An 8,497-nucleotide genomic window follows, 5' to 3' on the forward strand; every position below is an offset into this window, starting at 1 on the left:
TTTTAAATCAGACAAATATTAGCAGCTGCCATCAAATAAATAATGTACCAGGCCTCATACACGGTTTTTAGTGTTTATCCCTATTTTAAAATATCACTCAGTTATTTTATGGCAGGTGTTTTATATTCGCACACATTTGATTATTGACAAGAATAATTGTGTTTACAAAGTAAATAAGACAGTTAAACTGCATTATGAAACACAGGGACCACCTGTAATACCTTCACAGACCACTAGAGGACCAAGAACCACAGGTTGAAACCTCTGCCGTAGCAGCCTGACTTCGTCCCTTCATTCACTGTCATGAATGTGCAGTAAAAATACTTCAGTTCTAAAAATATCAAAGTACAACAAGCTGCAGTCCAACATTCAGTGTGGATCCAGGTTTGGAGCTGTGGAGTCACTGTGAAGCCAAATGAAAGTCTAAAGTAACAGCAACATGTAAAAAGAGTCACGGTGTAGAAAGTGAGTTATGGTTCCTGTGTGTTTTCTTCTTAATACTGATGAACCATGTGAATCTTCAGCTGAGGGACGTCACTGTTTAACACAAAGGAAACACTGTCAGGTGTTTTTCCTGTTCACTTCTGAACACGCTTCCTCTTTTTTCCTCACTCACTCTCAAAAACTAAACTCCAAATCAAGTCTCAGGCCAGAAGCCAGAAGCCTGTACCATCACTATATCATGTTCATGATATAGTGATTTAAAACATCCCACAGAGAACAAGTCACAATACACGAGTGTGTGTGAGACATCACCACCTCTACTCTCTGTGTTTCAGTCTTTCTATGTGAATAATTCTCAGATTCTCAGTGTTTGTGTCAGTGAATTTGTCAGCAGCCTGATTTAAAAGTTAAAGAAATGGGTCGACTGTTCTGTGACCAGTGGGATGTTACAGACACAGAACTGCTGAGATCTTTGGTTCATCAACATCAACTGAAGCCTCCAAGAATCAAGCACAGCACTGGTTTTAATCTGAGGACACATGGAGATAAGTGTGAGAGACAGGACGAGGAATGGTCCAATCTGTCCTATGGACGATAAGCAGCCTTGGATTTAACAACATGAAACAACATAACAGTGCTGCAGCATCACCAAACCTGAGCTGCTGCTTCAGTGTGAAAACAGGAAATTCCCTCTAGAACCAGAGTTTGATTTGTCTGTTCTGGGCTCCTGTAGAAACATGTCAGCACAACATGGCAGCTACTGTGAAAAGGGACCTGCTCCCTGTAAAGACATGAAAGATTCATTCAAGCTGAAGATTTTCAGGTGATTACACACTGATGAAAACTGAATTCTAAATACTTTATTCCATTTCTATTCAATTCAACTTCATTTATATAGCACCAATTCACAACAAGGTGATGTCAAGGCCCTTTACAATAAAGACTATAAAGATATTTAAAGAGAAACCAACAATTCCCCCTTGAACTAGCCATAAACAACAGTGGAGAGGAAAAACTCCCTTTATCAAGAGAAACCTCCAGCAGAACCAGGCTCAGGGTGAGCGGCCATCTGCCTTGACCGGTTGGGGAGGGGAAGGTGGAGAGAGAAAAGAAAAAGAGCAACAACAAAACATCGGGCAGGTTGGTAGGACAAACGCCAAAGCCCGGAGGACACCTGCAGAAAGGGAGAGAGAGAGGGGGACAGAGAAGGACAAAGACAACTACGGGAGAAAACATAGAGTTAATGTCATACAGTACTGACAATTGTTGGGTGAGAGGAGGAGAGAGGGTCAAGAGGTGGTGGGTCCCCCAGCAGTCTAAGCCTATGGCAGCATAACTTTAACTAACTATAAGCTTATATATAGCTTTTACTTAGCTGGTTCCACAGGAGAAGAGCTTGATAGCTAAAGGCTCTACCTCCCATTCTACCTCTGGAAATTTGGGAACCACAAGTAGGCCTGCACTCTGAGAGCAAAGTGGTCTACTGGGATGATATGGTGCTATGAGGTCTTCTATATATGATGGAGCCTGACCATTCAGAGCTTTATATGTAAGAAGTAGGGTTTTAAATTCTGTTCTAGATTTAATGGGAAGCCAATGGAGAGAAGCTAGTGAAGGTGAAATATGATCTCTCTTGCTAGTTCCAGTCAGCACTCTTGCTGCAGCATTTTGGATTAATTGCAGGCTCTTTAGTTACTGGGGCATCCTGAAAGTAGGGAATTACAGTAGTCCAACCTAGAGGTAACAAATGCATGGACCAGTTTTTGAGACGGTCAAATCCTGGTCAAAAATAACTCCTAGGTTTCTTGCAGTAGTACTGGAGGACAGACTTATGCCATCTAGATGGTTGGTGACTTTTACCAGTGCTGTTTCTGTACTATGATGAACTCTAAATCCTGACTGAAAGTCTTCATACAAATTATTCCTATGAAAGTGGTGACATAATTGTTTTGCAACTACTTTTTCAATTATTTTAGAAATAAAGGGGAGATTAGATATTGGTCTGTAATTGGCTAAAACACCTGGGTCAAGACAGGGTTTTTGAAGTAGTGGTTTAATTACAGCTACCTTATAGGCCTGTGGTACATAGCCTGTTTCTAAAGATAGATTGATGACATCTAATATGAATGTATCTATTAAGGGTAAAGCTTCCTTGAGCAGCTTAGTTGGAATAGGGTCTAGCAGACAGGTTGTTGGTTTAGATGAGGTAATAATAGAAGTTAGCTCAGAGAGATCTATGGGTAAAAAGCAGTCTAACAGGGATTGTGGCCTTATCGATGAGTCTAGCACTGTTGAACATGAAGATCTATCTGTAATTTTTGGGGGGAGGATCTGGTGAATTCTTTTTTTCTAATAGCTACATTTTTATTCATAAAGAAAGTGAAGAAGTCATTGCTGCTCAGAGTTAAAGGAAAACTAGGCTCAACAGAACTATGGCTCTTAGTCAGCCTGGCTACAGTGCTGAACAGAAACCGGGGGTTGTTCTTGTTTTCTTCTATTAATGATGAATAATATGCTGTTCTGGTATCACGGAGAGCTTTTTTGTACATTTTTAAACTATTTTTCCAGGCTAAATAAGATTCTTCTAAATTTCTGGAACCACTTCCTTTTTGACTTTTGTGTTCCCTGTTTTATGTTCATGAGTAATTTAATCCATTTCAAGTGAAAGATATGAGTCATATGGAGGTTAAACCATAAACACAGATCACCTATGTGAAAATGTCCACAGATTGCCTCATTTCTTAGTCAATAAAAGCTTTAAAAGCTCTGACTCAGCAGAAAACCACACTACAGCTTCAAATGATTATCTGTGGGGAGCAGCAGCAGGGGCTGATGGGAGCTTTGAGCAGCCGTCACAAACCACGTGGTCCTGCTCTGATCTCCCAGCTCGTCCTTGTTTGGCCTCAGCTGCATCAGAGCGCCACTTCTCCCCAGGTTCACCAGAGGAAACAGCACTGCACAAAATGCTTTTCCTCCCAGCTGCTGCTCTGTGCTGTCTGTGTTCAGGTGAGTGTTTCCAGCCAATCAGGAGCCAACAAAGTCAACCTTTACCAAACACTGTCACACTGACCTTCATCTATCTGTCTGCTTCTCTACAGCACTGGTTGCCATGGCAGCACAGCTGGTTCAGGACCATTTGACCAGGAGACTTGGACAAACTGTCTCATTCAGTTGTGGAGAAACTGGACAGTGTAGTGACGACTGGATGTACTGGTACCAGAAGAAAGAGACAGGAACATTTCAAAGGATTCTGCGTATTGCTAAGACTAATGGAAACATAGAGAGAGGATACGATCATCCTCAGGAAAATGATTTTTCAGCTGCGTATAACCAGAACAGCTGGGGGTTACGGATAAAGAAAGTTAAACTCGATCATTCAGCCTCCTACTACTGCTCCTGTTATAAAAGTGATTCCCACAGTGAGAAATGATTCCTGCAGCCTGAACAAAAACCAACAGATGAACAGATGTTAAACAGTGTTTGTGACAGGAAGAGAACAGGAAACCACAGCACAGGTTCATGTGTTTTCCTCCATCATAGTAACTTTTTATTTGCTGGTGTCAGGATTTATTTTATATTGTAATTTATTACTTTTTATCAGATTTTTCTGCAGGTTTCCTGTTGTTCTACAAATGAGGACAATGAAGACAAACAGAAACACAATAATCAAACTAATAAAAGTAACTAAATTTATCAAATCACAGACAAAAGCAGATTAAAGATGAAAAAGCTTCAGTGAAGCACTGATGAAGCCAAAGCAAAGTGTGATGAGGAGGAGGAGGTTGGACTGAGACTCTGATCTGCTTGGAGCTAAATGCTAACATGCTAACATGCTGATGTTCAGCAGGGATCATGTTGAACATGTTCATCCTCATTTGCTATTTAGCACTAAATCCAAAGTCCAGCTGAGGCTGATGCTGATCTCATGAGTTCTGCAGCTGATCAATTTATTTATTTTTTTTTTGACTTATCCTGTGAGTTCAGTGTCGCCACAGCGGATCATTGTCCGCATGTTGATTTGGCAAAGTGTTTACACCGGATGCCCTTCCTGACGCAACCCTCCCCATTTTCTACCGGGCTTGGACCAACACTGCACAGCTGTGGAGAGGAATGAGCTGTTGGGGGTTCAGTGTCTTGCCCAGGCACACTTTGACATATGGCCAGGGCTGGGGATTGAACCACTCACCCTGTGGTCCATGGACAGCTGCCTTTACCAAGTGAGCTACAGCCGCCACCCTGCAGCTGATCAATATGTCGTCAAAATATTCAGAGAAAATCTCATCCAGCTGCAAATATGTTCCCTATAAAAACAGCTCAGAGATGTGCACACATCCATTAAAGACGTCTTTTTACACATTCTATCAGTTTTATCCAGGACCAGTACTTCAAAATCAGAGCAACTCTGAAATCTGGATCCACAGCTTCTTCCTCCTGCCTTTATCACACAACGGGTTCCTGGATTTGAATTTGCAGAGGATGTTAGAGGAAGTTGATGAAATGATCCTCACTGTGGAAAACAGTGACTTTGATGTTTTGGATGTAAAAACACATCAAGAAGCTGAAATATGATCATTGATCTAAGCTGAAACATTCAGCAGCAAAAAGGTTTTTGTATCACTCTCTGTCACTGTGGGGGAAGGCTGGTACTTGATCTTTGGTTCTGGAACTAAACTGGTTGTAACAGGTAAGAATGAACATTTATTTTCATTATGTTGTTTTAATGAACAAGTTGAAAACGTGTTTAAACTCAGTTTCTGCTTCTTCAGACTTTAAATGTTCATAATAAATTCATTCTGCAGCTGATTTTAAAGGCAAAAGTTCAATAATAGTAAATAATCAGCTACATATTAGAGAAAGACAGAATCAGTTTTTCAGGTGTTTGGTCATAAAGTATCTGACAAAGTCAGATGTTGAGTTTATGGTGGAACTAAATGAAAAGTCAGAGAATCAGTTAGTTAATTAAGTTAATTAAGTTAGTTAGTAATTAGTTTTATATCAGGGATGAATCTATTTATCTAAACCAAAGTATTTGACAAATGTTGATCTGATGAAGGAGCCAGACCAGAAGTCAGAGGATCAATAAAGTTATTAGAGTTTATCCTCAGAGGATCATGAATGTCTGAATCAATGTTTAAACAATAATTGATGCGACTGATGTTGAAATGTTTCAGTCTGAACAATAAAAAGAGAAGGAAAAACAGCAATTGTGATAAAACATTATGGAAATTCATCATGGAGCTAAAACACATAATGTTTATACTGGTAACTCATTCACCTCAGCTGATACATTCAGCAGCAAACAGCTTTTTGTATCAGTGTGTTTCTTTGGTTCTGGAACTAAACCGATTGTAACAGGTAAGAAAACTGTTTGATTTTCCTTCACTTGTTTCTTTCAGAACAAGTTAAAAATCAGTTTAAAAAATTGTGAAACAGACGCAAAAATCAAGAATTAATTTTCTTTACTGACATTTAGTCAAGAAATTGTTCAAATAATGAGACGTTGACTGTTCTGAACATTAGAAACAATATTTTCTAACAATATTTCAGTCAGGTTTGTTAGAACATGTCAGCAGTCAAGTTCTGTGTCTGATTTTCCTGCTCTGGTCACTTTTTGTACTAAACTTAGAGAAAATACAAATAAAATTCAGTGAATTCTTCACATTCTCCAATTCTTAAGTTAAATGTTTAACATATTGTTGTTTCTCAAATTTATGGTGATAAATAAACGACTGTATGTGAAATGAAAATTATAGTTGTTGTCTGAACATAAATGTATTTTATCTTATTGTATATATTGTTTTTAAGATGAAAAATACCTTCAGAAAAAAATACGTTTCTATATTTACATTTTACACAGAGAAATTTTAGTATGTGAAACATGTAAGTATTGAGTAACAAAACTACATTTTGTACACGTGAAACTTGTTGATTTAAGTAACTGCTTTACAAGAATTATAAATATGGGTCAAAATCTTTGTTTTTATTTTCCTGAAAAATAGACTTTATATGAACGTAAACATTTACATCATAAGTTTATATATTGTAGTTTTTATTCCAAAAATACAAAAATTTATTAACAATAAAAAATATTCACAGTTATTTTTTATATAAAGTGAATGAATGTGACTGTATTTTCTGCCCCATAACATTTACACTATTTACTATAATGTGGGTTGTTTCCAAAACTGAATGTTGATAAAAGTTTAATCATAACTTTATGATCTAAATATATTTCTGAAATTATTTTCACTGCATATTTTTTATATGTGTAGAAAAGCAGTTTTTTTCTTCCCTCTGTGAATCAGGAATATGTTCACACCGTATTATATTTACTTCCATGTTTTACCAAAATCTATATTGAGATTTTCTCTGTGTCAAACTTGAGATGAGCAGGTGGTGACGCCCGTGGTGAGCGTGTACCCAGCAGCATCCAGAGACCACCTGGAGGGGAAGAGCTCCCTGCTGTGTGTGGCCTCACAAATGGTTCCTCGTCGCATCCAGTTCTCCTGGAAAAGACAGAAACAGAACGGTCCTCTGGAGGAACTGAACCCTGCTGACGGAGAGCAGCTGCAGCTGGAAGAGTCGGGACGCAGCGTCTCCATCTTGCTGCTCCATCAGCCAGAGAGCAGCACATATAAATACAGCTGCTCTGTCAAACATGAGGGGGGAACAGTGGAGGCCCAAACAGAACAAGGTGATGAAGGTTTGGTGACTGTGTTCAGCAGTGATTCAGCTTCATGTGGAGACACAGAGGACTGACATTTGTCACTGCACCTCCTTTTCTGTTTCAGAGCTTCCAGCTCCAGCAGCCTCCTGTCCTCCAGAGAGACAAGCAGCAGACCTGGCAGCTCTGCAGCAAGAAGCTGACTGTAAGATCACCTGCTGCCTCTCTGCATGTTGTGCTGCATATCAGTCTGTTCAAACAATTAGCAATTACACAACTTGGACTTCACATTGTGACCAGTAACATGTTTGTTTGAGTTTCTTTTTGCCTCCTTTTGTGTTGCAGTGGTTCCTCTGGATCCTCTCCAGTCTCAGTACCAGGTGAAGCTGCTCTGTCTGCTGTACACAGTGCTGATAGTGAAGAGTCTGGTGTACTGCTGTGGACTGTCTCTGCTGAGGAGCCTCAGAGACCAGGGAGCGTCCACCAACTAGTTAAATACTGATTATTACTAAGTGCAAAAGCTGTTGTGATGTTTAACAGTTCAGTCTGTTCAGTTTGACATGTTTAATAATAGAAAATTATCAGCAGCTGTTTCCTGTTTCTGTGTTTATCTTTTAATCCTGTACATTATACAGTTTGGTAAGTTTGGTTATTTTCTTCATTGCAATATTCTAAATAAAATATAAATCTCCAAATTTTTATTTCCAACTGTGCATTATTCTGCAAGGACCCGTGTGTGTGTGATGATCATTAAATTAATCAGTTCAGCACCTTTTATAACTGTCAGTTTGAATGTAAAACTCTTTGCTGATGATGTTGTTTTTGACGTCTATCTACAGCACAGTGAGCTGCTCAAACTTTGCATAAAGCTGATGACATTATTTCTGAAGTAAATACAGTTTTGCTTGGATATAATTTACAACTTACCTCAAAAGTTACTTAAAGTCTGGTTCACAATCATTAAATTCAAATCCTATTTTAAAAGTGTGTTGATAATCAAACAGTTACAAAGTGATCAAGTGGACAAATGACTATAAGTTTTTGTTGTATGGATGTTTTATGCATTGGTTTAAACCAAAAGTAAAACAACAGTGACATCTTCAGTTTTTCATAAATGTTATACAATGAAGGAGTTTGGCTGTTTTCTCAGGCCTCCATGTTGTGTCCTTGTACATTAACCATCACACAGTTGTTAAAATGTTGGAAAGCTCTATGTGATGCCATAAGTGTTTATGTCAGCAGATGTGAATCTATTTTCAGCAGTTATTAGGACTCACAAACACCAGCTGAAAGCGAGTCAACACTTTGTTTCCTGCAGCAGATGATCTGTGTGGGTTTCTGCTCTGCAGCCTCCACACTATGAGCTGTGGTTTGTCACTTTAATGACAC

The sequence above is a fragment of the Channa argus genome, chromosome 14, assembly GCF_033026475.1.
Source record: "Channa argus isolate prfri chromosome 14, Channa argus male v1.0, whole genome shotgun sequence".
Lineage (NCBI taxonomy): Eukaryota > Metazoa > Chordata > Actinopteri > Anabantiformes > Channidae > Channa > Channa argus.